The following is a 27,992-nucleotide window of genomic DNA, read 5'->3' on the forward strand; positions in this document are numbered from 1 at the left end:
GTAGCTGCGGTGCACAGGCTCTAGGGCACATGGGCTTCAGTAGTTGTGGTGCACAGGCTTAGTTGCTCTGCGGCATGTGGGATCTTCCCGGGCCAGGGATCGAACCTGTGTCCCTGCATTGGCAGGTGGATTCTTAACCACTGTGCCACCAGGGAAGTCCCAGCTTCTTTGATTTAGTTATATGCCTTTAAGTTTCCTCCATGTCTATTCATGGTTTGATAGCTTATATCTTTTTTGTAGTGAATAATATTCCATTGACTGGATTTACCACAGTTTGTTTATCCATTCACCTACTGAAGGAATCTTGGTTGTTTCCAGGTTTTGGCCATTAGGAATAAAGCTGCTGTAAACATCCATGTGAAGGTTTTTTTGTGAATATAAGTTTTTAACTCCTTTGCAAATACCAAGAATCATGGATTGCTGGATTGTATGGTAAGAGTATGTTTACTTTTGTAAGAAACCACCAAATAGTCTTACAAAGTAGCTATATACCATGTTGCATTCTCACCAGCAATTCCTGTTGCTCCACATCCTCACCAGCATTTGGTATTGTTAGTGTCCTGGATTTTGGCCATTCTAATACCGGTGCATACTGGTATCTCATTGTTGTTTTAACTTGAATTTCTTTGATGACATATGAATGTGGAACATTTTTTCATATGCTTCTTTTTCATCTGTATATCTTCTTTGGTGAGGTATCTGTTAAGGTGTTTGGCCCACTTTTTAATCAAGTTGTTTTCTTATTGTCGAATGTTAAGAGTTTTTTGGTATATTTTAGATAACAGTTCTTTATCAGATGTGTCTTTTGTAAATATTTTCTCCCAGTCCATGGCTAGTCTTATCATTCTGTTGATATTGTCTTTTGCAAAGCATAACTTTTTAATTTTATTGTGTCTTTGGTGTTGTATCTAAGTTGTCACCATAGCCAAGGTCATCTAGGTTTTCTCCTATGTTATCTTCTAGGAGTTTCATAGTTTTGTGTTTTACATTAAGGTCTATGATCCATTTGAATTAATTTTTGTGAAAGGTGTAAGATCTGTATTTATGTTCAATTTTTGCAAGTGGATGTCCAGTTGTTCCAGCACCATTTGTTGAAGAGACTATTTTCACTTCATTGTATTATCTTTGCTCCTTTGTCAAAGATCAGTTGACTATATTTATGTCGGTCTGTTTCTGGGTTCTCTGTATCTATTTGTTTATCCTTTCACCAATACCATACTGTTTTGAATACTGTAACTTTACTGTAAATTCTGAAGTTGGGGTAGTTGTTCTTCTCAATATTGTATTGGCTAATCTGGGTCTTTTGCCTCTCCATATAAGCTTTAGAATAAATTTGTTGGTATCCATAAAATAACTTGCTGGGATTTCGCTTGGGATTGCATTGAATCTATAGATCAAATTGGGAAGAACTAACATATTGACGATATTGTCTTTCTATCCATGAACATTGGACATCCCTCCATTTATTTAATTCTTTTTTGATTTCTTTATTCCTTTTCTGATATCCTACGGCAATAATATTCACTTAGCAATAAATCAAATATTGTTTCATGATACCTTAAATATTATTTTTAGCTTTTATTATCATTTAGCATTTTATGTAACAATAATTCATTCTTTTCCAATTATATTGTAAATGCCATCCTGGTGCAAAATGCATTTTAAAAAGTTTCAATATCCTATCTAATGTCATATGTGGCTCACCTAGGTAAGAATTATTTAAGAGTGGCAGTTTTGCTGAGCTTCCTTCTCTTGACATTCCAGTTTTCACTGCAAATGTCAGTGGGTTCAATTTCAGATGTTTCTTAACAACATCTCCCCAAACTCTTTTATGTTGACTTTAATAAAAGCTACAAGAAGATGAGTTGATAGGAGCTGAACTTATACTATAGAATGAACAATGTCGAATTTATTAAGCAGTTAATTTAAGAACATGGTGAGTGTACATGTTGTGTACCACAAAATACATACATGTTAAGTTAAAAAAAAAAGAGCAATATGTTTCTGGTTCTGTCATTTACTACAAAAACAAACAAACAAACAAAACCCCTGTGCTCTGTAGAATACTAGTGAAATCCTGAGCCAGGAGTCATTAAAAAGTATTTTTCTGGTGGATTCCAGTTTGGGGCCTCTGTCTCTTCTCTTTTGGGTGTCAGATTGATTCAGGACAATATGTATACACTGGTTACTTCCTTTGACTAGTTGCAGGGGTTTACATTAACTGTGGAGAATTCTTCTACAATTCTCCGCTTACAATTGGCTTAAGGTATAGAATTGCCAGCCCTAATTTTCAAAAATGGCAGGAAAAGTATATTCAGGAATTTAGAGAACAGAAAACTGCTTTCTTGCTTAAACAAGATGTCAGGGTGTGGTATAGAGAGAAGTACATTGAGGCAAATCTTTGTTCAGGTTTTCTCCACCAGAGGCCCATCAGTTCCTCATGGCAAAGGAACTAGAAGACATAGTCTGAGGCTGAGGGGATAGCCTTACCTCCAGAGGGAGAAGTTCAGGTTTGGGCTCCCAGAACACAATGAGTTCACATAGACCTTTGCTGCCCATCCCTTAGGGATTCATCACCTCTGAACCTCTTTCTGGAAGAACGTCCAGAAATCTTTTACCAGCTCCTTAATTTGGCAAACATGGAACCTTGGATGCCTGTATTGGCAGGTTCCAAACAGAGGAAGCAGCCTGTCCAAGTTTATACAGCTGTTAATGGCTGAGCTGGGATCAGAGCCAAGTGAGCTGATTCATCACCTGGGGTTCTGCCCCTTTATGCCACATTTATACTTCCTGGCATGCACTTTTCATTTATCCCTACGTATCTTTTATCTCTCCAATAAAACTGCATTCAATTCACATTTAGCATTTATTGTGTGGCAGGCACTGTACTAGCTGCCCTGTGGCTATAAAGATGATTAAAATCTGGTTCTTGGAGTTCATGAACTTCTAGTGTAGTGAGGGACACAAGTAGAGACCCATTTACAGTGTGAAACTCGATGGGAAGAGGTTGGGTGCTATGGGATGATGGTGAAAGATGCCATCGTGGTCTGGAGGATTCAAGAAGGCTCTACCCTGACGTTTGAGCCTTATGGACAGGGAGACTACCTTACACAACTTTGTATTCTTCATAGAGAATGCACAGCATGATAGGAGCCAGGAAAGCTGCACTAGCACAGTCATGGGAGACCTCTCAGAACTTCTTGTTTTAGAATTTAGAGAACTAGTACAACCTGCTCTTGACCTCTGCCCTGAAGGATACTGGAGAGCAGATAGCTCTCATTCTCCTTCCCCTTTTATTTTTTTTGTCTTTCTCATGCCACTCAGTTCTTCTGGGCTCTTCTCCAAAGATTCGATGAAGATTAAAAATTGATTTTTGAGCCAGGATGTGTCACTAGCTGGGAAATGAGAGGCCAGTGAATCACACCAGGAGGCCACGAGTTTCTTGCTTGCACTGGCTCCATGGCTGGACTGCTCCCAGGACTGCTGCAGGAATGAGAGGAAGTTATGGGGCAGAAAGCATTGCATCTTAGGGCCTTCTTTCTAAGGCAGTTTTGAAGCATCCACAGCCCAATCAGGAAATTCAGAGAAAGGAATGGAATCGATGACAGGGATGTTAGGAATACATTCTTTCCTATTGATCCCTTCTCCCTGGGGTGCAGGCCTGTGGAGCGGTTTGGAACTGAGAGAGCTTCCTGGGTGTCTGGACTGGAAAGGACTAGGATTTGGCCTGGGGCCCCATCAGGTTCCAGAAGCCATTGGTGAACACCAGATTACCAAGGGCACAGTCTGTTGGAGTCTCTGCCCCCAGAGCTAGGCACCCATTAATCTGTACTGGGTGTCCACAGAAGGAGGAGGCTGATCTAAACTAGGTGGAGGGGGTTGATGAGGGCAGAGCTGTTAGAATCACTGGGTTTAAGTCAACTTCATTCTTCTCTTAATAGGTTGACCTTCAGACCAAGTGCACATACCTAATTTCTCAAGGCTAAGAAGGATTTCATGTAGCTGCTGGGTGGTTGGAATCAAGAACCTCTAAAGCTTTTTCCTTCTCAGAGATCTGGGATTCCATAAAAAGAAAGCCCATTTATCTTCTTTTCTATCTTTGTCACTATGTTGTAATCCTGATTTACTAGCTGTGGAGCCCTGGTCTCTTACCTTCTCTAAGTGTCAGTATCTTTCCTTGTAAAATGGGTGTAATACTTTCTACTGCCCTTGGTTGTCAGAGGGACTAATTGAAATAATATATGTGAAGGTTGATGATTACGCTTCATAGGATAAAATTTCCTCCCTTCCTTTGCTTCCTCTCTCCAATATCTTACAAAGATACTGATGCAGTCAAGCATGTAACTGAAGTCAGTCTTATATAATGATGATACTGCCTAGGTGAAAAAGCACTAAGACCCTCCTTGCCCTACCCCAGACAAAAATTTTATCTCTCATTATACCTTGTGATAATGATTGTGATAATGCTTGGTGTGGTGCCATTAGTCATTGTTTTTGTCATATGGTATCATACTGTACATATTAGTCATTAAAATCTTAATAGGAACTAATTTTAAAAACATACGTTCTTAAGATTGGAAGTCACTTTGTCCAACTCTCACGCCCCCAAATTATTCAAGAAGATTCATCCAGACTCTGGATGAATTGAATAATTCTAATGATAAAGAGCTCACTATTTTATTGAGGTAGCCCATTCCATTGTGATGCATCTGAAATTGATTAGACATTCTTTTACAAGTTGAAGTAAGTCTAACTCCCCAAAACTTTGTTTCATTGGCCTGAGTTTTGTGAAATAGAGCAAACAGGAGTAAATCCTCTCCTTCTTTCATTTGTCATCACTTTAAATATTTAAAGAGAGAGATCTTCTCTTTTCCAGTCTCTAAACATGGTTTAACTGTTTCTCCTGTAACTGTTTCTAAATCCTTTACAATCCAGGTTGCTCTTCTCTAAAGATATGCACATTTTCCAGTGTTCCCCAAATGTGTTACCTGAATACTACCATAGGAGGGTTCTAATAGTGTGGAGGCCAGAAGGTTAAAATCTCCTTTGGTCTGGATCTAGGCTGATAGCACTACAGTTTTTTTAAAAATCAGGTTGCATAATTGCTTAATATTTAGTGTCTGATAAATTAAAACCTCAAGACTTTTCCGCAGAAACTGCTACTGTTGCCAGAATCTTGGCTCTCTGTACACCAATGCCAAACAGAAATACACAGAGAGAGTTATGGAGGAGAAAGAGAGTGGCTTTATTTCTTTGCCAGGCAAAGGGAGAACACAGCAGGCTAGCGCCTCAAGAACTGTGCCCTCTTCCTTGGGGAATAGGGAGAGGTTATATAGTCAGGACTCAGTTGTCAGAGTTATGTGATAAGGATCAAGGCAGTAAGGTCTTGCATTCTTCTTCTGCAAAGTTTCAAAAGGCTGGGGTTGTCGACAAGATTAGGGTGTGTGTAGGGTCTCAGGTGGTCAGGATGTCCTTTTAAAAAATACTTATTTATTTATTTATTTATTTTTGGCTGCATCAGGTCTTCATTGCTGCATGCGAGTTTTCTCTAGTTGTGGTGAGCAGGGGCTACTCTTCATTGTGGTGCACGGGCTTCATGGGCTTCTCATTGCGGTGGCTTCTCTTGTTTCAGGGCACAGGCTCTAAGCGCACGGGCTTAAGTAGTTGTGTCATGCGGCCTTCAGTAGTTGTGGCTCGTGGGCTCTAGAGTGCAGGCTCAGTAGTTGTGGCACACGGGCTTCGTTGCTCCGTGGCATGTGGGATCTTCCCAGCCCAGGGCTCGAACCCGTGTCCCCTGCATTCAGGGCAGGCAGATTCTTAACCACTGCACCACCAGGGAAGCCCAGGGTCTCCTAATCTTGATGAGCTTCTCTGGTCCCTTTAATCTGGCCTCAGGTGGTTTTGTGGCTGCTCTTCCCTTGATTAACAACTGTTCAAATCTCCCCTTTGGAACTCAGGGAAGGTCATGGAGGCTGAAGTCTTGCCTACAAGAAATGGGGGACAAAAAGGCCTCTGTGCCCGGGAGCCCCACAGGGCCCTGCTCAGCATCACTGCCAAATTGGGTCTTTCCTGGATTAGACTATTATATTAAGCAATTAAATATTTTAATCTAAATGCATATAATTTTATTATTAGTTAAAAATCTCTCTCTCCCCCTTATGTTTGTTTCAGGCCACTGTTCTTGTTTCTTCACTGAATCTTAATTTGTCAGTCTACAAATTAGAGGTTCTTTCTAGCTTTGTATCATCCAAAAGTTTGAATAAGCAGGTCCAATGACAGAGCACTTTAGCCCAACACTGAAGACTTTTCTAAAACTGGCACCTATACAGTCATCCCTGAGTAACTTTGCTAAACTAAAATTGTTCAACAGTTCTGTCATTTAGCCTAAAATATTGAGAGCTCCCTTGCCTGGCCGCTTCCATAGTCATTTAATTAGTAAGGGAAAGTTCATTTGTTAATAATCTGAGTGGGGCTCTTAAAATGCATATGCTTGGCAGACAGTACTAATCAGTATGAGGTTTCTGGACGCCTATGATGCTATTTACCCAGGTGGACTGATGCAGGAATTATTGCTTTGGCCTGAAGGCAATACACTCAGTCACTGAATAGTAGAAACATTTTGAAATGCACATGAGAAATTTTTGATTTGCCTTATTGTCTCAGAAGATTGAGGAAGAGCTGACTGGACTTAATTCTGACAGCAAAAGGAATCCTGACCCACCCAATGTCCAGAATGCCTAGTCTTCAAGAGCTTCTCTGTTGCCTTGTCCCATAAACCAGCAATTGTACAAGAGACTTCTGCAGTTGTGAAAAACTTCTAAGAAATTGAAGGACTTGGACAATAGGGGAAGGGGGAGGTATAGTCATTGGGAGGAAACCTAAGGCAAAGGAAGTTTTGAACACTGGGCTCCATGTTGAGAGAAGTAGACCAGGGACTGAGGGCAGAGGGAGAAGGAGGTTGTACTATATGATTATTTTCCCAAGACCGCAGACTTAGCTTGGACAGTTGAATTGATTCTTTCCCCCATCAACTGGTATGCATTATTATAAGAGACCAGGGTGAAGCAGTCACTACTCTCAAATCTGATCCCATATGTTTGAAATCTTTCAGCAAACTAGGGAGGCCAGTTATGAGGGTCCTAGCCTCCTTTTGAAACATTTACCAACTTACCAAAAATGTGGAAAACAGGATATTTGAGTGAAAGGAAAAAAATGTAGCAACTTGAACTGTGAATATCAACCTCTCCTTAAGCTATAACCTGAGGAGAGGAGCCATCCATTAGCCTAGGAGTTAGAGTACAGCCAAAGACAATTCATACACCCTGTTGTTTGCAAAGATTCAGAATATGTAGATCCTGCCTTATATGAGAATGGGTGAAGAGAAAAATTGTCCATGGAAACTTTCTAAAAAATACTATAGAACAAAGAAAATTTAACATAATTGTGGAAATTCAAGAAAGAGGACTTCTGTTTCTCATGAGATGGCAGAGATTGGAGAAACTCTCCAAGTTTAGAACATCTAAAGTTGCTGAATAATTTATTTAAATGCTTTGCTGAGTTTGTGGGAGAGTAAAAGAAATATTCAAAACCTAGAAATGACAGGAAAGTTCTGGACAGCATTTGTACACAGGCATATGTGGATCCCTAGTTTTCTAGAGCTTAGATTTTAACTGGGCAGAATACAGAGCCTATGTAAGGTAGGAGGCAAGTCAGATCTGAGACTCCTGTGCAAAGCAACATCACTGAAGGACAACATCCTTAGTGATAAATTAGGGGGAAAAAACAATGCCACAGAGGTAAATATTGGGGATACCTTAATGTCTTAGCTTTGATTCTGAGGGGAGGAAAATAAGGCAAACATCTTCTGCAAAAATTCCTATCCCAAGCTTACCTTCCCATGTATCTGGGACCAAAATTCACAACAACTCTAAGATTGGAAAACCAACCTCCAAGCCAAATACTTATTCTAAAGAGGTCTCAAGATTAGTGGTCCGCCCAGGTCCCTGAAAGAATCAAATGAAAATCACCTCTGTGGGAATATTTTTCAAATTTCAAACTCAAAAATTACTATAGATAAATTCCAAGGAATATGAACTTATAAATACACACACACACACAAAGAAACCACCATGTGGTAGAATCAGAAGACACAAGGACCGCAAAACAGAGGACAAAGCTTGAATATACTGGCATTGTCAAAAATAGAATGTAAACTATTTTTAATAAGCTTAAAGAAAAAAGAGGGCATTTAAAATGTTACAAAAAGGAAGAAGATTATAAAGAGTGACTGAAAAGAATTGAAAAGGAACCAAATAGAATTTCAAGTTCAGATTAGAAATTCAATGTGTGGATTAAAGAAGTTAAAGAACAGTTTAGAATCACCTAAAGAGAAAATTAGTGAATTGAAGGATAAACTGAAGACCTTACCCAGAATGATGCACAGAGAGCCGAGAGAAAATAAAAGGGAGGGGGGCAGGTATTGGGAATTATGGAGGTTAGCATGAGAAGGTATGCCATTATCCTAATCAGAGTTCCTCAAGGAAAGATTAGAGAATGGGTGAGGGTAAGGAGCAATATTCAAAGAGATAATGACTGAGAATTGTCCATCACTGATAAAATATATCAGTTCTTATATTCAGGAAGTTCATGTAGGATGAATAGAAAGAAATCCACACCTAGATACATAGTAGTCAACTGTTGAATAACAAAATGAAGATCATAAAAGCAGCCAAAAGATAGATCAATAGTCTGCAAAAGAATGCAGTTCTTAAGTAGACTTTTAAACAGGAGCAATGACAATGAGAAAACAATGGAAATATATCTTCTAATTATAAATCTAGAATTCCATCCCTAGCAAAATTATCTGTCAAAAATGAGACTAAACAGTTTCACAAAAACTGAGAGTTTACTACTAAATTGTTATTAAAAGAACTCTAAAGAGTATACTTAAGGTAGAAAGAAAATAAATGAAAAAACAAGCTCTGAGATGCAAGAAGAAATGGTGAACAAAGAAAATGACAAATGTGGGAAAATATAAATAACCATCAACTAAATAAAACAATTATAATAATGTCTAATCTTGAGGATTAAAAAAAGATAAAACTAAAACCATGGGGAAAACCACATGTAAATGGGGAGAGGGGTTTGTGATTAGCATTACAGTGTTCTAAGTTCTGTATTCAGGAGGATGGAAGGAATACTGCTTAACTTTAGACTTTTTAAAAGCTATATTGTGCATGTTGAAATTTCTAGGGTAACCAACAAAAGAATAAAAATTGTAATGATTTTAAATTAGATGAATAAAAATATTTTATTATTCACAATAAATATCAATGGACTAAATTTCCCAGTGAAAAGTCAAAGGTTAGGTTTCAGGAAATAAAAACAAAAGCAAAATCCAGTTAGTTATATACTGTTTACAATAGATACATCAAAATTTAAGGACACAGCAAAGTTAAAAACAAGAGAGTAAAGAAAGATACAACAGGTAAATACCAAAAAAGGAAAGAGGGGATAAGTAAAATAATATAGATTTAAAGGATAAAACATTGCTCAAGGTAAAGATATTGTCATAATTTATAAATGGTTCAGTTTACCAGGGAGGTAAAACAATACTAGATTAGTATACATATAATAACTATACATAACTATATAACTGTCTCTCTGTCATATATCTTTGTCATCTATCATCTGTCTAATTACTATCATAATGGGGAATTTTAATACATATTTTTTCAGTAATTGATAGTCAAACCAACAAAAATTAGTAAGGATATGAAATATTTGCATAACAATTAACAGTACACCTAAGAACTGCCGAGTGTTTACTTTAAACACACATGAAACATTTGAAAGTTTGATCACATAAAGCAAGTCTTAAAAATGTTAAAAGGATCAGCATCCTAGAGAATACAATCTGAGTACAAAATCAGAAATCAGTAACGAATATTATTTGTTTGGGGAAAGAAGACCCATGGATCAAAGATAAAGAGGAAATTAAAAGTTACTTAGAACTGAATAATATTGAAATAATACACATTAAAATGTGTGGATGGAGGGGATTTGTGGGAAGTAATGGCTGCATAGTTTTAGTATCTTTCTTAATACCTACATAAAGGAGCAGAGAGAGAAACTGGACAGTAAAACCAAGAGCCCAGGGATAACATTTGCAACCAAACTAAACAATATTTCCTCGAATCCTGAAGTACAGTTACAAGTACCACCACTCCAGCCACAAGATAAGCATGGTATCAGTGGCTGTCTGAAAAGAAGAAATGAGCTCAAGACGTCCCTGCTAAGGTCTGAAGGAGCTGGAGCAGAACTTTCAAAACAGACCTGCCAAGACTTCCTTCTAAGGCAGGCCCCACACTCAGGAGGAACTGCTGGGAGTAGAATCAAAATTGAGCAGGAGAAAGGCAATGGAGACAAAGGAAAGAGAAGGCTCAGATAAGGGTAGAGGAGACAAGTGGATCCAGGAAATCTCTTAGAGCAATTAACCATATTTTTTTTTAACACAACATGGAAAATAGTAGAAGAGGAAGCTCTGTGAAATTAAAAAATCTACCCTGAACCACATCTTCTTCTGAAACTGAACAACAGAAATGCATTGAGGTTTAATTCCATACCATAAAAGTGAGCAACAAGAAAGTAACAAGGTCAAAACTCACAGGACGTTATTGTATGAAAAAATAGAATATAGAACAGAATAACAAACCTGTAGGCACTGAATGCACACTAGAGTGTGAAATAAAACCAAAACTACAATCTACTATTTCAAAATGAGCTAATGTATAAATGTTAATTTTCTGATTTTGATGGTTGTACTGTGGTTATATAGAAGAATGTTATTTTTAAAAGGAAATACAGATTAATGAATTTAGGCATGCTGGGAGCATCAGGCTGGCAACTTATTTCCAAATTGCTCAGGAAAAAAAAATCTTTGCATAGTACACACAACTTTTTATAAGTTTGAAATTGTCTAAAAATTAAAATCTTCAAAAATAGAGGAAAAAATTTCAGATGAAGTGACAAATATTGAAACTAGACAAAGAAGATAAAACATATGAATAATAGCAGTCCCTTAAGAAGAAACCCAAAGCAAGGACACAAACAAATACTATTATAAAAACTGTAAATCAAGAAAACTTTTTTGAAAAAAATTGTAGATATGAGAAGAGTAAACTGTGTAATTGAGAAAATTGACCCAGAATAACCAACACTGAGACATGTACAAATACAATTATTGGACTTTAAAGAAAAATATTTTAGGCATCCGGACAAAAAAGGCTATGATTTATAAAGAAAATTAGAGGTATCATCAGACTTTTTGACAGCAAAGCTTTATGCTGAAAGAATAACATTTTAGGTACCATTTAATTTTATATTAAAGAAAATATGAAGGAAGCATTTTATATCCAGGAAAACTGTCTTTCTAGTAAAAATATCAAAAACTGTTATAAACACATACAAGAACTCAGAGAATATTGTCCTCATGAACGCGTCCTGAAGAGTCTTCTAGAGAAAAATCTAAATGATTAGAGAGACATTATCAGAAGTGCTGCCACCTGGCCTCTATTACATCAGGGTCCTATCATCTCCATTGCCATCAGCAAGCTAAGTTGTATAACAACTTCTTTTGCTGTCAGCCCTGGCCTACAGAGGAGAACCTCCAGTGAACTTTATGGCTATGCTGGTGCCTATTTCACCAGTGTGTCCCCTATGGCCTTTGTCAATAGTGTGTAAATTATGTTCCAATGGAACATAATCATCTAGCAGGTCTTCTCATTGTACACAGTATATCCATGCCACCATGCCTGATTTCTTGAGATTTTTAATTTCTTCATCTGCCATCTGTCATGGCAAGTCTAGATTTCAACTCTGCTTCGTGTGAGCTATTGCTTTTTCAATGCTTCTGGAAGCCCTTCTAGTAAGGAGTGTGGACCATTTCCTTAGGTCCTTGTCAGTATATTAAGTCCTGTGTCTCAGTAGAATGCTTGCAAGTCAATGAATCTTTTCCTATACAATTTTATATTCTAGACTTATTCTAGACTATATTCAGTCACACTTAGAAGCCAGTCCCAAGCAAGCTTCTTCTGGAATACGCTGGCTAGGTCTTGAAGCTCCACTTCTTCCCTTACTAGGCCTAGCACACACCCTGCTGGGTTTTGCTGCAGCTTGACCCTAGTTCTAGGAATAGTGAATGGCTAGAAGAGGAGATGGGGTGGCTACTGAGAGAGACACATGTTACTTTGCACAGATAAGAGCTCTGTACCCTCTTCCAACAAGAGGGGGCGGAGGAAGGTAAGGGGACCATGCTGACTCTTAATAAGAAGGAGTGGGCTACATCTGCAAGCTCAGAAGCTTCAGAGGAGTCTTAATAGTCAAAATCTTTAGGCCCAGTGACTCAGATGTCCCTATCCCATGTTTCAAGTCCCAGATTTTCCTAAACAAGGCCCTAATTTTGTCATAACAGGCCTACCTGGCTGTGCATTTAACTATCTTTGAAATTCAGCAGCTCTGACTATTAAGTGATAAGAAGAGATGAGAGCTTCTTTGTAAGCATCCAAAGAGGCCCTCTGGCTTTTACAACTGACTCTCAAGTGTTTGTTACCCTGTTCCTTATCTTCTATAGATAAATTCATGCTGCTTAGCAACAGCTATCTAATCCTGTAATCTTATAGCTACTATTTTCTCCATACGTCTCAAACAACTGATACATTATTAGCCTGCTAGCACATTCCTTTTCCTCAGTACATTTTCCCAATTCATCACAACTGAAAATTTTAACAAATGGATTATTAGCTGTGCCAGGGACTGTTGGTATAAAACCTACCATCAGTGATGGGATCTTCATTGCCAGACAAGCAGTGAGTGATTCAGCTTCAAGATACCATCTTATTATCTGTTTTCTCTGATCATTTCTGATACTAACTGTTGTAGGTTGGGTTCTTCAGAAGCGTAAGTAGACATTGAGATAGAGATTGGGGTACAAGGTGTTTGTTAGGAATCAACACCTGTGAAAGGAAGGGGGAGAAAGCAGAATTGGGCAGAGGAAGAAGTCTATCATGCAAGCCCAACAGAGCCTTGCTCAACTTGGTAGGAAACTCTGGAGCTAGTATTGACCTTCAGAGTGTCTGCCATTAGGCTAAAGAGACCAGGCCTTTGTACCCTACCTCGCTTAATCATGTGGTCAAGCCTGCATTAGGAAGGGCATAATTTCAGGAAGGCAGCTCTCTGCAGCTGAGGTAGATCCAGCTGTAGGCTGTCTACAATCCAACTCCCTGCAGCTGAGCAGCAAGTCCTTCCTTGAAGGGGGATCTGGGTGGTACATCATACATAATGGCTATAGCCTTTGACAGTCGATACTTAGGATGACCCTAAAAAATTCAGTTTGAATGATGATAGCATATGCAAATATATTTTAAAATCATAATTGGTGGTAGTAGTAGTAGTAGTAGTATTATCCTGAGGCAAGTATGTATGAAATATGAGATAAAGCAAATGAGTAGTAATGGGATGTTGTAATTCTATTACCCTTTGTATCCTTGAGGGGAAAAACAATTTATATATATTTGTGTATATATATATATATATATATATATACTATATATATATATATATAGTATATATATATACATATATATTTGTATATATATATACAATTTTATATTTGTATATGTATATATATATATATATATATATATATATATACACACACACACACACATATATAGTGAAGATTGGAACTGAAATTAATGCAATTGGAAACTAAGATAGTAAACCAATAAAGCCTAAGCTTAGTCACTGGAAAGAATTATAAAATTAAAAAATCTCTGACAAGATTGATCAAGAGAAAAGGAGAGATGATGTATGTAAATAATAACATAAAAGGTAAGAGAATATAATGAAAGACTTTATGCTAATAAAATTTTTTTTAACATCCTTATTGGAGTATAATTGCTTTACAATGGTGTGTTAGTTTCTGCTTTATAACAAAGTGAATCAGCTATACATATACATATATCCCCATATCTCCTCCCTCGTGGGTCTCCCTCCCACCCTCCCTATCCCACCCCTTTAGGTGGTCACAAAGCACCGAGCTGCTCTTCCTGTGTTATGCAGCTGCTTCCCACTAGCTAGCTATTTTACATTTGGTAGTATATATAAGTCCATGTCACTCTCTCACTTGGTCTCAGCTTACCCTTCCCCCTCCCTGTGTCCTTAAGGCCATTCTCTACATCTGCGTATTTGTTCCTGACCTGCCTCTAGGTTCTTCAGAACTTTTTTTTTTTACATTCCATATATATGTGTCAGCATACGGTATTTGTTTTTGTCTTTCTGACTTACTTCACTCTGTATGACAGACTCTAGGTCCATCCACCTCACTACAAATAACTCAGTTTCGTTTCTTTTGATGGCTGAGTAATATTCCATTGTATGTATGTGCCACATCTTCTTTATTCATTCATCTGTTGATGGACACTTAGGTTGCTTCCATGTCCTGGCTATTGTAAATAGAGCTGCAATGAACATTGTGGTACTTGACTCTTTTTGAATTATGTTTTTTTTCAGGGTATATGCCCAGTAGTAGGATTGCTGGGTTGTGTGGTAGTTCTATTTTTAGTTTGTTAAGGAACCTCCGTACTCTTCTCCATAGTGGCTGTATCAATTTACATTCCCACCAACAGTGCAAGAGGGTTCCCTTTTCTCCACACCCTCTCCAGCATTTACTGTTTGTAGATCTTTTGATTATGGCCATTCTGACTGGTATGAGGTAAAACCTCACTGTAGTTTTGATTTGCATTTTTCTAATGATTAGTGATGTTGAGCACTCTTTCATATGTTTGTTGGCAATCTGTATATCTTCTTTGGAGAAATGTCTCGGTCTTCTGCCCATTTTTGGATTGGGTTGGTTTTTTGTTTGTTTGCTTGTTTGTTTGCGGTACACAGGCCTCTCACTGCTGTGGCCTCTCCTGTTGTGGAGTACAGGCTCTGGACGCACAGGCTCAGCGGCCATGGCTCACGGGCCCAGCTACTCCGCAGAATGTGGGATCTTCCCGGACCGGGGCATGAACCTGTGTCCCCTGCATCAGCAGGCGGACTCGCAACCACTGCACCACCAGAGAAGCCCCAGGTTGTTTGTTTTTGATATTGAGCTGCATGAGCTGCTTGTAAATTTTGGAGATTCATCCTTTGTCAGTTGCTTCATTTGCAAATATTTTCTCCCATTCTGAAGGTTGTCTTTTCGTCTTGTTTATGGTTTCCTTTGCTGTGCAAAAGCTTTGAAGTTTCATTAGGTCCCATTTGTTTATTTTTGGTTTTATTTCCACTTCTCTAGGAGGTGGGTCAAAAAGGATCTTGCTGTGATTTATGTCATAGAGTGTTCTGCCTATGTTTTCCTCTAAGTGTTTTAGAGTGTCTGGCCTTATATTTAGGTCTTTAATCAATTTTGAGTTTATTTTTGTGTATGGTGTTAGGGAGTGTTCTAATTTCATTGTTTTACGTGTAGCTGTCCAGTTTTCCCAGCACCACTTATTGAAGAGGCTGTCTTTTCTCCATTGTATATTTTTGACTCCTTTATCCAAAATAAGGTGACCATATGTGCATGGGTTTACCTCTGGGCTTTCTATCCTGTTCCATTGATCTATATTTCTATTTTTGTGCCAGTACCATATTGTCTTGACTACTATAGCTTTGTAGTAGAGTCTATGCTAAAAAAATTTGAAAACTTCTGTGAGTGGGAAAAAGTCCTGGATTCAACGTTGTGAAAATTTACCAAAACTGATCCTAGAAAATATGAATGTTCATAGAAATGATCTAAGGAATTAAGTTTTAATGGATTTTCCTAAAAAGAAAACACTACATTCAGACAATTTTATAGGTAGGTCCTCTAAAGTTTCCTGTGTCATCACTTCTGTTCAATATTTTACCAGAGGGCCTAGCCAGTAAATAAGACAAGAATTATAAAGAAACTTATGGAAAGGAATATGTGAAACTATTTTCAGGTGATAATGTTCTCAAATAGAAAACTAAAATATATAATCTGCAGGAAAATTAATAAAAATTTATGAAGTTTGCCAAATATGTAAATGTCTGTTGTGTCTATACAATGGCAATGTCCAGGTAGAAAATGCATTCATATTGAAGTTTAAGGGAGACCAATTAATAGCACCTTTCTTTGCAACCTGAGTTCTGAACCAGGCAAAAAGAGTAGGCACATAAATGCTGAAACACTATTGTCAAAAACGTTGATTGTGGAAAATATGGCTTATATCTGTGTATATGGAGAGATTCATAATCCTGAATTCCAGAATTAGACAGCCTTATCCAATGAGTCACTTATAGCATAGGAACTCCAAAGGCCTCTTCTCTAGGGGACAAGTTATTTCTGTTAAGCTTTATGCATGCCTTAGGTTAATCAAGACCACATGTTCTCATAGGTAGAGCAGCTCACAAGAGGAAGAGAAGAAGGGGCTGGGCAAAAAAAGCTAAGTTTATCCTTCCAAACCATTAATCAGATTATGTTGCTTCTCTCTCAGGGCCAGCGTGAGTGAGGGGTGGAGGCAGGCTAGGATTATTTCACAGGTGAAGTTCCCTCCTCATGGAAGGAAATCCTCAGAGCAGGAAAGGAGTTTCTCCTTCTTCCCCACAAAAAAGAATTTATAATATTACCCTTCCCACATACACCAAAAAATGTTCAGCCCCTAGGAAGAGATTTAATAAAAGATATACAAGATCTTTATGTAGAGATGTATAAAAATTTATTGAAATACATTGAGAAAGACCTAAATAAATGTCCATATTTATTTGACATGAGACATATCATGGTCACAGACAAGAAGACTCAACGTTATAAAGTTGTTAATTTTCCTAAAAGTCAGTCCACAGATTCAATGTAGTTGTAATAAAATTATAAACAGGGGTTTCGAGGAATTTGAATAGCTATTTCTAAAATTAATGCAGATGAACTAAAGGTCATAAATAGCAAATACATTCCTGAAGAAAAATGGCAAGGTAGGAGGACTTGTTCTACCAGACCAAGTCTTATTTCAAGCTATGAGACAAGCTATTAAGACAGAGCAGTTTGGGTAAAGGGATAGGAAAATAGCCTGAACAGAACAGAATAGAGAGCCCAGAGGCAAACTCATATGTTTCTGATTAAAAAACAAAAAATTATATGAAAAGCTGGCATTGAAGATCAATGAATTAAATGAACCATTTAAGAGATATCACTGAGACAACTGTTATCTATGTGGAAAAATAATTGGATCTTATATACACAAATGCAGGACTTCAGGGAGAAACTGTACAATTTTTAGGGAAAAATATAGAAAAATGTCTTTTGACTTTGGGAGTAGCAAAGGATTTCTTAAAAGAGATTCAAAGGGGCAAACCTTATAAAAATTAGATTGATCAATTTGACTGCATTATAACTAAGAACTTTTTCTTTCAAAAGAAAGTAAAAAATAAGCCATAAATTGTTAGAAAATAGTTGCAACTTATCAACCAATAAAGAATTAGTATCTAGTTTCTATCACAAATACCTATGAATTAATAAAAAAGGTAAACAAAATATTAGAAAAAATGGACAAAAGACACGAACAAGCATTTCACATTAAAGAAACAACACTAGTTAACGGATGTGCAAAGATGCTCAACTTCATAAGGAATATCACAATTAGGCAGCAATTCATATTGCCCAGATTTATAAAATTAACAAATCTTACAATACTAAGTATTGTTGAGGATGTGGAACAATGGTAACACTCAGACACTGCTAGTAGGAGTATAAATTGATGCAACTTCCTTGGGAAACTCTTTGGCATTCCTTGGTATAAAGATGTGAATATCCTGTGATGTAGGAATTTCACACCAATATATAATATTTCCTAGAGAACTTGCACAGGTGCCCCAGGGACCATGAATGAGATTATGATTGTAACCTTATTTGCCACAGCAAAAACTGGAAACAATGCAAAGTTCATCAACACTAGAATGGATGAATACATTGTAGTACATTCATGTAATGAAATACTATACCAAAGTAAAAATGAATGAACCACAACTATATGCACTAAATAAATTTCATGTTGAGTTAAAAAGTCATGAAAGAGTACAAATGTTATGATTCAGTTTGCATAAAGATAAAAAGGCCCAAGGCTCAGGGCTTCACTGGCAGTCCAGTGGTTAAGACTCCACACCTACCACTGCACGGGGCGCAGGTTTGATTCCTGGTCCGGGGACTAAGATCCCACATGCCGCGTGGTGTAGCCAAAAAAAGAAAGAAAAAAAAAAGGCCCAAGGCTCCAGGTTGCCTTTAGCCCTGGCAAAAGAATCACATGGTCCAACCTGATGCCCTGGGGTTCTACACTGGGGTTTGAGGTCAAAGCCTCGGAGAAGAAATGAGCATTCATTCATTCATTCATTATTAAGTTCCTACTCTGGGCCAGGCACTGGCAGGAAAAGTGACAAAGTAGACTAGGTATTTGTCCTTATGGATTAATAGGGAAGACAAAATTAAATAATTATACAAATACATATATAATTACAAAATGTGGTAAGTGCTGTGAAAGGAAAAGCAAAGAAAACAGTGAGAGTGTAATGAGAGTCCTTCACTGAGGTTTCATGTAAAGTACTTAAGTTGAATGTCACTAACACAGTGCCTGCCACATGGAAAGCACCTAATATATGTTTTTTGAGCGATTGCTACTTCTGCCTATTCTGTTCATTCAACAAATATGTATCGGGAATATTCTCTGTGCTAGGTATTATTACGGGTGCTGGAGATACAGCAGTATCTCCTTGTAGAGACCTGGCCATAAAACCAAGCAAGTAAGTAAATTATAGACTACATTTGAAGGCATTGAGATCTACTGAGAAAGGTAATGCGGGAAAGGGGGAGTAGAGAGTATTGGGAGGGTGTTGGAATTTAAAATAAGGTGGTCAGCAAAGGCTTTGTTTCCTTAAGAATGTGGCATTTGAGTAAGGCTCGAAGGTGGGATAGGAGCAAGAAAAAATGATCAATCTACAAAGGTAAGTATAGATACAGTTCACGGGAAATTGAGACCCAATTTAGGTAAGAAGAAGTAGTTACTTTCAGTTCAAATTTCCAAGCCCAGAGAACATTCATCCTAGAATGCATATAGAATCACACTAAAACAGAGACATATAAATATCTTTTAAAAAATAGAAAAAGATAGATTCTGGCACTGACCAACTGGTTAGATTTCTCTGTGTCCTTGGCAGAATTCTAGAATGCATTAACAAACAGGTGATGTATGAGCATTTAGACAAGGAAACAGTTATTGGTGCCCAAATATACCCTATTATATAATATGCCCCAATATCCTTTTTTGTTCTTTGTGTGTGCAGCACAGATTCCATGGGCAACCAATCTGAAATTCTACATAGACTATCACTCTAACTAGAGTTTCACAATGTGCATTAGTGTATTAAGAGCTCCACAGTAAATGAATTAGTTTAATTTTTTTTAAACTCAAGAACCACTCAAAAACAAAAACCAAAAAACTATTATCTGGCAGAAGGAGTATTCCGTTAAACACACCTGAAGATACACTAAGTTAGAAGAAAGGATGAAAGATGGGATTAGACTAGACAGTGGAGGGGTTTTGGAGCGAGACTGGACTGGACTAGGCTAGAAGAGCCTTCTGTGAGAACCAGGAATAGCTGGGGGTAAGTGGTGTAAGGGGAGCCAGACTGGCTTAAAGGTCCAGAGGGAGAGCAGGCAAGCACAAGAGCAGACATAAATTCTTTAAGAACAAGTCATCCCGAACTAAATCATTTTTGATGGGTTTATAGAACTTACAGATCAAGAGAATTCTGTAGACGCAGTGCATTTTGATTTCAGAAAGCATTTGACAAAGTTCCTTATAATATTTGTATGAAAAGAAAGGGTGGGAAGAGGTTAAATGAGAGCACAAATGTCTGAGTATGAGTTGTTAACCCAGTTATTTCCAAAGCACATTGATTGTTGGACTAATGATGCCAAAGTGGAGGGAAGTCTCTTAATGTCTTCTAGCTGGGGCAATACAGAGCAGTGGATAAGACGACAGGCTCTGAAGCCACAGTACCTGGCCTCAAATCCTGCCTCTGCCATTTATTAGCTGAGTGACCTTGGGCAAGTTACTTAACCTCTCTGTGCCTCAGTTTGTCATCAGTAAAGTGGGGATACTAATCATACTTATTAGATTGCTATGAAGATGTTATGTGTTAACTCATGAGAAGTGTTTAGAACAGAGCCTGGCACATGGTAAACACTCAATAAATGTGGATAACTGTTGTATATTCTGTCCTGGGCTCTACATACTTTTTTTTTTTTTTTAATCTGGGCTCTGATTAACATACAAAAGTCAGTTTCCTCCTATAGCTGGGAGAAACAGATGATATGTTAGATGACAAAGTCAAGATTCAAGAAGATTTCAAGAGGCTAAATGAAGTCTTTAAACCGTGAAGATAAAAACTTCAGAGGTAAAGGTCAAGATCAGGTCTATACTTCAAAAAAATCAATGAAGTCCAGGATGAGGTGAAAGTGACTTAAAAGCCAGTTAATGCAAACACACACACACACACACACACAGATTAAACCATAGAATGCTACGATTGTCTCATTTTTTTTAAAGAACAAAGGATAAGAGAGGTAATGGTTCCAGTGCCATCCATACTCCACAGACCACATCAGAGGATTTTATTCCTATCTGAGAGCTCCCTGCCTGACTGCAAGACATCTTCAAGCAGGAACATGTCCAGTGGGGCTGCTTGAATGGGGAAGAGCTCCCCAATCCCATCGGGTACAGGCCAGTTTCAGGAAATCGGGACTATTTAGCCCAAAGAAAGGAAGACTAGGAGGAGGCCTGACAACCGTCTTAACATATTTGAATGTCTGCCATGGAAAAGAGGGATTTGATGTATCCTTTAAGGCTTCACAGGTCTGATGGTTTGAGTTACAGGGAAGCAGTCTGGGGTGGGATATGGTGGAGAATTAATAAATAAGAGGCCTGGACTGCCCCTTGAGTTGGCAAGCACCTGTCATTGGAAGACTCCCCCCTCCACAGAGGGGAGACGGCTCCCTCACCCCGACCCCCTGACCTAGAGGGCCTAGTGAGCGAGGAAATTCCTGCACAGGGAGGAATGTCCCGCTAGGTGGCCTCTAAGGTCCCTGCCGACTCTGAGGTTGGCCATTCTGAGAACAGGGTCTGGTGGGTTGGGGAGAATTTTCTATGAAGGAAAACATTTTATGAGTTTCTGTCTGGAGGGAAATGCATGGGGACACGTGGGAGCTGGCCTGTGGGTTCCTGCAAAGACGGCCATGAAAGAGGCCACTGCCCACCTTCACATCCCCAGCCCGCCTGCCGGGAGCCCGTCTCTTTTCACAGCAGGGAGTATGCCTTGGAGATAAAACCATTTTTGAGAAAAATAAAATAGAAGTGAGGCAAATGTGCATTTTGTAGAAAGGGAGTACTTGTTTGGAGAGTGTTTTATTCTTCTCCTTCGTTGTTTTCTGAGTAGCTTGTCAGCAGACCTCTTGGAGAGGCTTCCATGCTCTGGAGTGTGTTTCCAAGTGTTATAGGCACACATGTTTTGGAAATCTAAACAGGCTGTCTGAAGCTGCTTTTGAAATTGAAGAACCGTTTTTTAAGTACTGTAGCAATCCATCTGAATTGAATATTTTAAAACAGTCCATGTTTGTATAAAGAACAGTTGTATCTCCATGTCCTGAACATAACTTCTTCTTGAAGATGATCTGAACTTCTGTGATATTAAAATTTGGGGCCACAGAGGACCGATTCTACAGCAAAGAAGGAATGGCCCCCAGAAACCCTTTGTATCCACCATGGAGGATTTTCTCCTGCCTTCTCTCATTTCTGGGTGGATTTACTAAGGCTTCTGTGTCCCTGGTCCTGAGTGATAATGTAGCTAAACCGAAAAACGGGGCCCAGGTCTTCAGGAAGCTTAAAATCCAAATTGGGAAATAGTTTTACCCACCTCTTGGTGGTAAATTGTAATGGTTGGTGGTAATTGTAAAGCAATTAACAGATGAGCAGTTCTGGCCATGGCCAGGATGGAGGTAAGACATGCTCACTAGCGCACATGCCAGTGCAATGCAATTTTTTTTTTTTTTTGGTAGAACAACTCATATTTGGTATCTTCTTAGGAAACACAGTTACAGAGGGTTGGTTCCAAAGTCTGTTACATAAATCTCAAAGTGCCATAGCTAACACAACTGCTCTACTTGGCCTCTGTTCTTCAGGAGGCAAATTAGAAGGGAGTATCATGGAGGAACTGGTATGAACTTGTGGGCAGCAGAACGTGTGTATCTTCCACTTGGCGTTGAGCAGGAATGGAAAGTAAGACTAGTTAAGACAACTGCATTTGGTAACCCTGGTTAATTTATGCTCGTCAGATGGGTGGTTATATATTGTCATTCAGGATTCTTTTTTTTTTTTTTTTTTTTGTGGTACACGGGCCTCTCACTGTTGTGGCCTCTCCTGTTGCAGAGCACAGGCTCCAGACGCGCAGGCCCAGTGGCCATGGCTCACGGGCCCAGCCGCTCCGCGGCATGTGGGATCTTCCCGGACCGGGGCACGAACCCGTGTCCCCTGCATCGGCAGGCGGACTCTTAACCACTGCGCCACCAGGGAAGCCCCAAGATTCATTTTTGAATCTCTGTCTTCTTTGACCTAACATCTGCTAAGTGTGTACTACCTGATTACAAGAGCACTCTTATTACTGTTGAGGAGACAGATTTGTGAACACAAATTCCAATATGCTAGATGTAAAGAATTAACCAAGGCACCCCGTTTTCCAGCCACAGGACAAAAGGAATGCTCCAGGACTGCTTTGCTTGTCAGGTGTTCCAAAGGGAACCTTAAAAGTGTCTTTACTTTTTCAACTTCTGGTACAAGGACCAAAAAGAGGGGGAAAAATGATAGGAAGTGATAAACACTGTTTATGAAGAATGTGTCTCTTCTTTTTCCAGTAATAATTGCCCATGTGAAGGGATTATGCCATTATTTGCCCAATTCTCATGAACCTCACTAATGACACTGCTTTCGACATAGGGAAAATTATGTAAAGGGGGGGAAATTGGACATAAGGCTCACCCTCTTATCCCTGAAGTCTTCCCTGCTGTGTCCCTTGCTTAAAGGACGGGGGTTGCAGAAAGGTGGTTGGGTTTGGATGGATAACCATTACATTTTGTTAAAGATTGCAACATTATGCAGCCATTGTCCCTCCTCTGTCAGGATTTTTCCCCTCATGACTTTCATTTCTTCAGAAAGTGTTGGGACCATAGTCCCTGGTTTCAGGCTGGACACACGTCGTTCTCTTAGAGCCTGCTGGTCTGTATTCTGGAGGACACTGTCCCCCTGACTGCTGAGTATGCACAAGCATCTCATCTAGTCTTTAACAGGGAGCCCAAATTATCTGCTTCCTTCCCCCATGACTTTTTCCTTTAAGTTAATGAACTATATACCTGCTACCTTAATTTATTTGCTCCCAGCCATCTGTCTGCACAATGAGAATTGATTATCAAAGTGAAAAGAGGACTTTGGGGTGAATAATCCTTATCTGAGACCCTTTGAGTCTTAGTTGTCTCATTTATAAAGTAGATTGAAGGAATTTAATGGATGCAATTTAGAAATGGTAAAGGCTATAAAAATACAAGATGCTGCTTACTACTGGTCCCAGCAATCCCACCTCTTCTTTCTGGCCTCCACTGCCTACTGTCAACATTTCTTAGAGCCCTTCTCACTACCTCCCTTCTCCTGATTCATTAACATGCATTCCTTGTTCTTAAAAAGAAAATGTATTTGCCACTACAGGAATCTGACTTCAACTGTCTGATTTTGTATTCCTTTAACCCTTTCAGTAAACACTGATTTCTTTTCTGTGCCAGGCATTGTGCTGATGAGGTCTACAAAGGTGTATAAGAGGTAGTCCTTAGTCTCAAGACAATACTATAGAGTATGAAAGATCTGGATTTGAATCTTGGCTCTGACATTTACCCAGCCGGGTGATCTTGGAGAAGATGCATAATATTTGAACCTCAGGTTTCTCATCTGGTGTTATAAGGAGTAAAGGCAATAACGGGCCTGACTGATCCATTTTGTTAGTCTTCTGTAAATGTTGGATGTTGTTGTTGTTATTATTATTACTATCATTATGCCAGGTCAGCCAACCCCTGGAATTCATTCACTGTAAACAGCTAATGCAGGAAAGGAGCTGTGGCCCTGCCTGAGGTAGACTGTGTTTGAGAGAACAGGTAAACTCCCCTTTGGTGATGTCATGAAATAACTGAGAAGAATTTGGTGGGAAATACCAGTTCATTCTTGCACTGGGCCTGGTGTGGCTGGGGAAGCACAGATGCACTGCAGGGTGTGGCCATTCCCCTAATCTCCTGAGGACATCAGGCCACCTGTCTCCCTTTCTTCCCTTGCCACCTCCACCTACATTTACAGTGTGTTTCCCATCTTTACACTTTGTCTTTCTGTTTCTGCTATGAAACCACAGATTCTGCCTGTATTACAGGGTAACTTTTATTTCCTAAGGTTTTGTCAGCTCCTAGAAGACAGGAAATATTTTACTAGTATTTATGCCTCCTGCAATATTACAGTAGTAGGTGCTCCAAAAGTATGCCATGTATAATTAAACTGAAATTCAGTGATTCCCTGTTGATTATCTTATCAAAATTAGTTCCAAACTCAGCCCACAGTCAAAATCCTCCATGAACTTCATCTTCCACTATTCTCCAGGGCTGCTTTAGACAATTTTTCTTCCCTTCCCAATTTTCTCTGCTGTTCTCACCTCTTCTGGAGGTGCTGTTTTCCTCTCTTTACCTCATACTTACTTACTTCTTCACTTTTAATGCTGTGTTCATGTCCTACTTCTGCCACAGAATCTTCTCTTATTATCCAACTGACATGGATTTCTCATTCATTCATTCATTAATCTTTCATCTAGCACTATCTTCATTTAGTCTTCATTACATACTGTTTTATATTGTTGTCCAGTTGTTGCATGCTTTTGTGATATGATAGACATTAGTCCTGCTCGTCAGTATTTCTGGTTCTCCTCGTGGGCCCAGTAGGATTGTACCTAACCTACCTCTTGTTAGTCACACCATGTGACGTGCTTTAGCCAATCCAAAGCAGAATTGACAAGTGTCACAAGCAGGCAGAAGCTGAAGAGTCAGTGCATGACTCTCTTCTTCTCCTACTGTTGCAGTGACCTGTGACAGTTCACAGAGTCAACCCTCTGTCAGCCTGGATCCCTGAAGATGATGTGGAGCAGAGTCCCACCTCCATGACTTATGAAAGACATGTACCATATATGAGAATTTAAGCACTGATTGATTTAAGTTTCTAGAATTAATGTAACTAGGTGATCCTAACTGACACAGGTGTCTTGTTTCCTGAGTAAGGCTAAGCACAAGGACTGAGTCTTCACTGGTTCCTACATGTCTCTTGGGACCTCAAGGAGCATAGCACACATACCAGGCTCTTACTGTTTGTTAAATGAACACGTTTTAATCCAATCACAGCACCTTTGGATTGAAAGGGATGACTAAGGTCACCTAATGTTAACATTCATTTGTTTGAATCTCTTCTATGACTTTTCTGCCTGGTGTTTAGTCTGTTTAAACAATTCCAGTGACAGTAGACTCACACCATTCAAGGCAGTTTTTCTTTTGTTGTTTTTTTAAATTATGCTAGAAAGTTCAGCCTTATATTGATCCAAAATTGATCTCAGTGTAGCATCCTGTCCTTGGTCTGAACCACCTCTCAAGCTGTAAGGGAAACATTGGCCCATCAGTCCTGCCCCTCACTGTGCTGGTGCAGAGGAGAGAGGGACGGCTCTTACTTGGGAGAATTTACGTCCATGAATTCCATGACCCAGGCTGAATTTTCCTCCTTGCTCAAGAAAAGCCTCAAAAGCCTCCAGGTCACTCGCAGAACAGCTTTAAACATGTTACGAGGGCAGAGCCACCACATGAAGGAAGATCTTTTCTTTGGCCACTCTCAAGTTGCACAACACATTAGAGGGGTTGGAGGAAAATCAGGAGTGCTCTGTGATCATGAATTGTGAGGACAGATAGTCACTATGTGGGATTCCACTGATGTTTCCCTCAGATGTGATAAAGCAACCCCAACTGTTGGCCACAAAACCATCCAGAGACACTCCCCTCACCAGCCCTGATGACCTCAGCTGCGCTGTGTCTGGCCACAGACCCGACGCTTTCTCCAGGGAAAGTTCCATGATTAAAAAGCCATGGAAGGGTCCACTTTCAAGGGTGCTGCTGAATGGATCTGAATGGAAACCTGGAGGATAGTGATTTATTTCTCTGAGCTGCATCTCCAGGCTCTGCAGCCAGTGGTGGGCTCTGCAAAGGAGGGATTCGTTCCCCATCCTCCGTTCCCCCACCCCCGCCTCAAGAGCACTCACAGCCCTGGAGCTGTTCCAGCCTCAGAGGGATTTAGAAAGTTGAAAGCTCAGCAGAGGAAATAATATCACAAATGAAATGGTTTTGAACCATAACAAAATGAGTTTTCCTTGGAAACTGTTTTGTTTCTTTAAATAAAAAACAAAACCTCTCAGACTGCAGAAAAACATGACCCAGAGACTGAGGCAATTTGGTGAGCTTACACACGCCTTCCCACCCGGCCCCAAGCCCTTCTCTCCATTTGTCAGGTCAGATTGAACATTTGTGAGAAGCGGCTTCTTTGACAACTAGACACTCCCCAGAAAAGCCTGTGACTTTCTAAGGCCAAGAGATTGAGTTTTCTTCAGGAAGATAGAAAGAAGATAATAGAAAAATGTGATAAATTCATTCAGTTCATCCCGCAAACAGTTATTCAACCAGTCTGCTCTCCAGGCACTGGAGATGTGAAGAGGAAAAACACCCAGTCCCTATCTTCAAGGTGGGAGAAATAGCCATTGAATCAATAATTGTAAAATTTGAGAGTATATATCACACACACATAAAAACATATAAACAGCCTGGTATGTGTAAAGTGTCTTTCTTTGGAGTAATGAACATTTGTTGAGTGCTACCATGTGTCAAGAATTCAATAGTTCTCACTAAAACCCAATGGAGGCAGAGGTACCATTACTATTCTCTCTTTCTGGATGGAGGAGTTGAGGCATAAAATGTCTAAGTAACATGCTCAAGGTCACACAGCAAGTAAGAGGTGACACCATGACTAATACCAGATATGTTTCTATCACCAGTGGATCCATCCTTGGAGTTATATACACACACTTTATTTGCCCCTCCCCACAGACCTGGTAGGTAGGAATAAATGTTCTTGCTTTACTAAATGATGACATGGAGACAGAGGGATTGAGTCATAACTCACCCACAGTCTCACTCTGTGTAATCACGGGCACTCTAGTAAGTGGCAGAGCCAGGGCTTGACCCCAGGTTTGCTCCCAGCAGTGAGCTCTGGACGATGGTCCTAGACAGTGGGTCAGGACAGACCCAGACCCAGATGTAGAAAAGGCTTTCCATATCAACTAGCACCCAGCACGGTGCCTGGCGCTTACTCTCTGTAAGGGTTTGTTGAATAAAATTTAACTTAAGCTCTACTTCCACACTCATAAATTAAGAAACTGAGACTCAGAGTGGTAGGCGATTTGTTTGAGTTTGCATAGCTAGTAAATGCAGTGAACAAAACTGGAATATAAGAAGGCTTTTGCAAGAAGACAAGAGCCTGGTTATTGTAACTGAGGCATGGCAGTATATTCGTATTTATCAAGACAAGCTAAATTGTGTGTGTGTGTGAGTGTGAGTGTATGTGTGTGTGTTGAGTGTATGTGTGTGTTTCTATAGTATTACCAAATCTTAGTGGCTGAAAGGTTCATAAAACAAAGGTTTATTTCTTGTTCATGCTTTAACCCTGTAGGTTGATGGGGGACTCAGCTCAACCTGGGCACTCAGGACCTAGGCTGACAAGGGCTCTGCCCTCGTATGATTT

The 27,992-nt window shown here is 39.4% G+C and overlaps 1 long non-coding RNA gene across 1 annotated transcript; it reads left to right on the top strand.

Annotated features, from left to right (window-relative positions):
* The first annotated feature begins 420 nt into the window (after positions 1 to 420).
* Positions 421 to 27,992, top strand: LOC132422183 (uncharacterized). The gene is made up of 3 exons (XR_009518826.1): positions 421 to 432; positions 18,765 to 18,831; positions 27,921 to 27,992. It is a non-coding gene; the product is annotated as an uncharacterized lncRNA (long non-coding RNA).

This window comes from Delphinus delphis, chromosome 1 (assembly GCF_949987515.2).
Source record: "Delphinus delphis chromosome 1, mDelDel1.2, whole genome shotgun sequence".
NCBI lineage: Eukaryota > Metazoa > Chordata > Mammalia > Artiodactyla > Delphinidae > Delphinus > Delphinus delphis.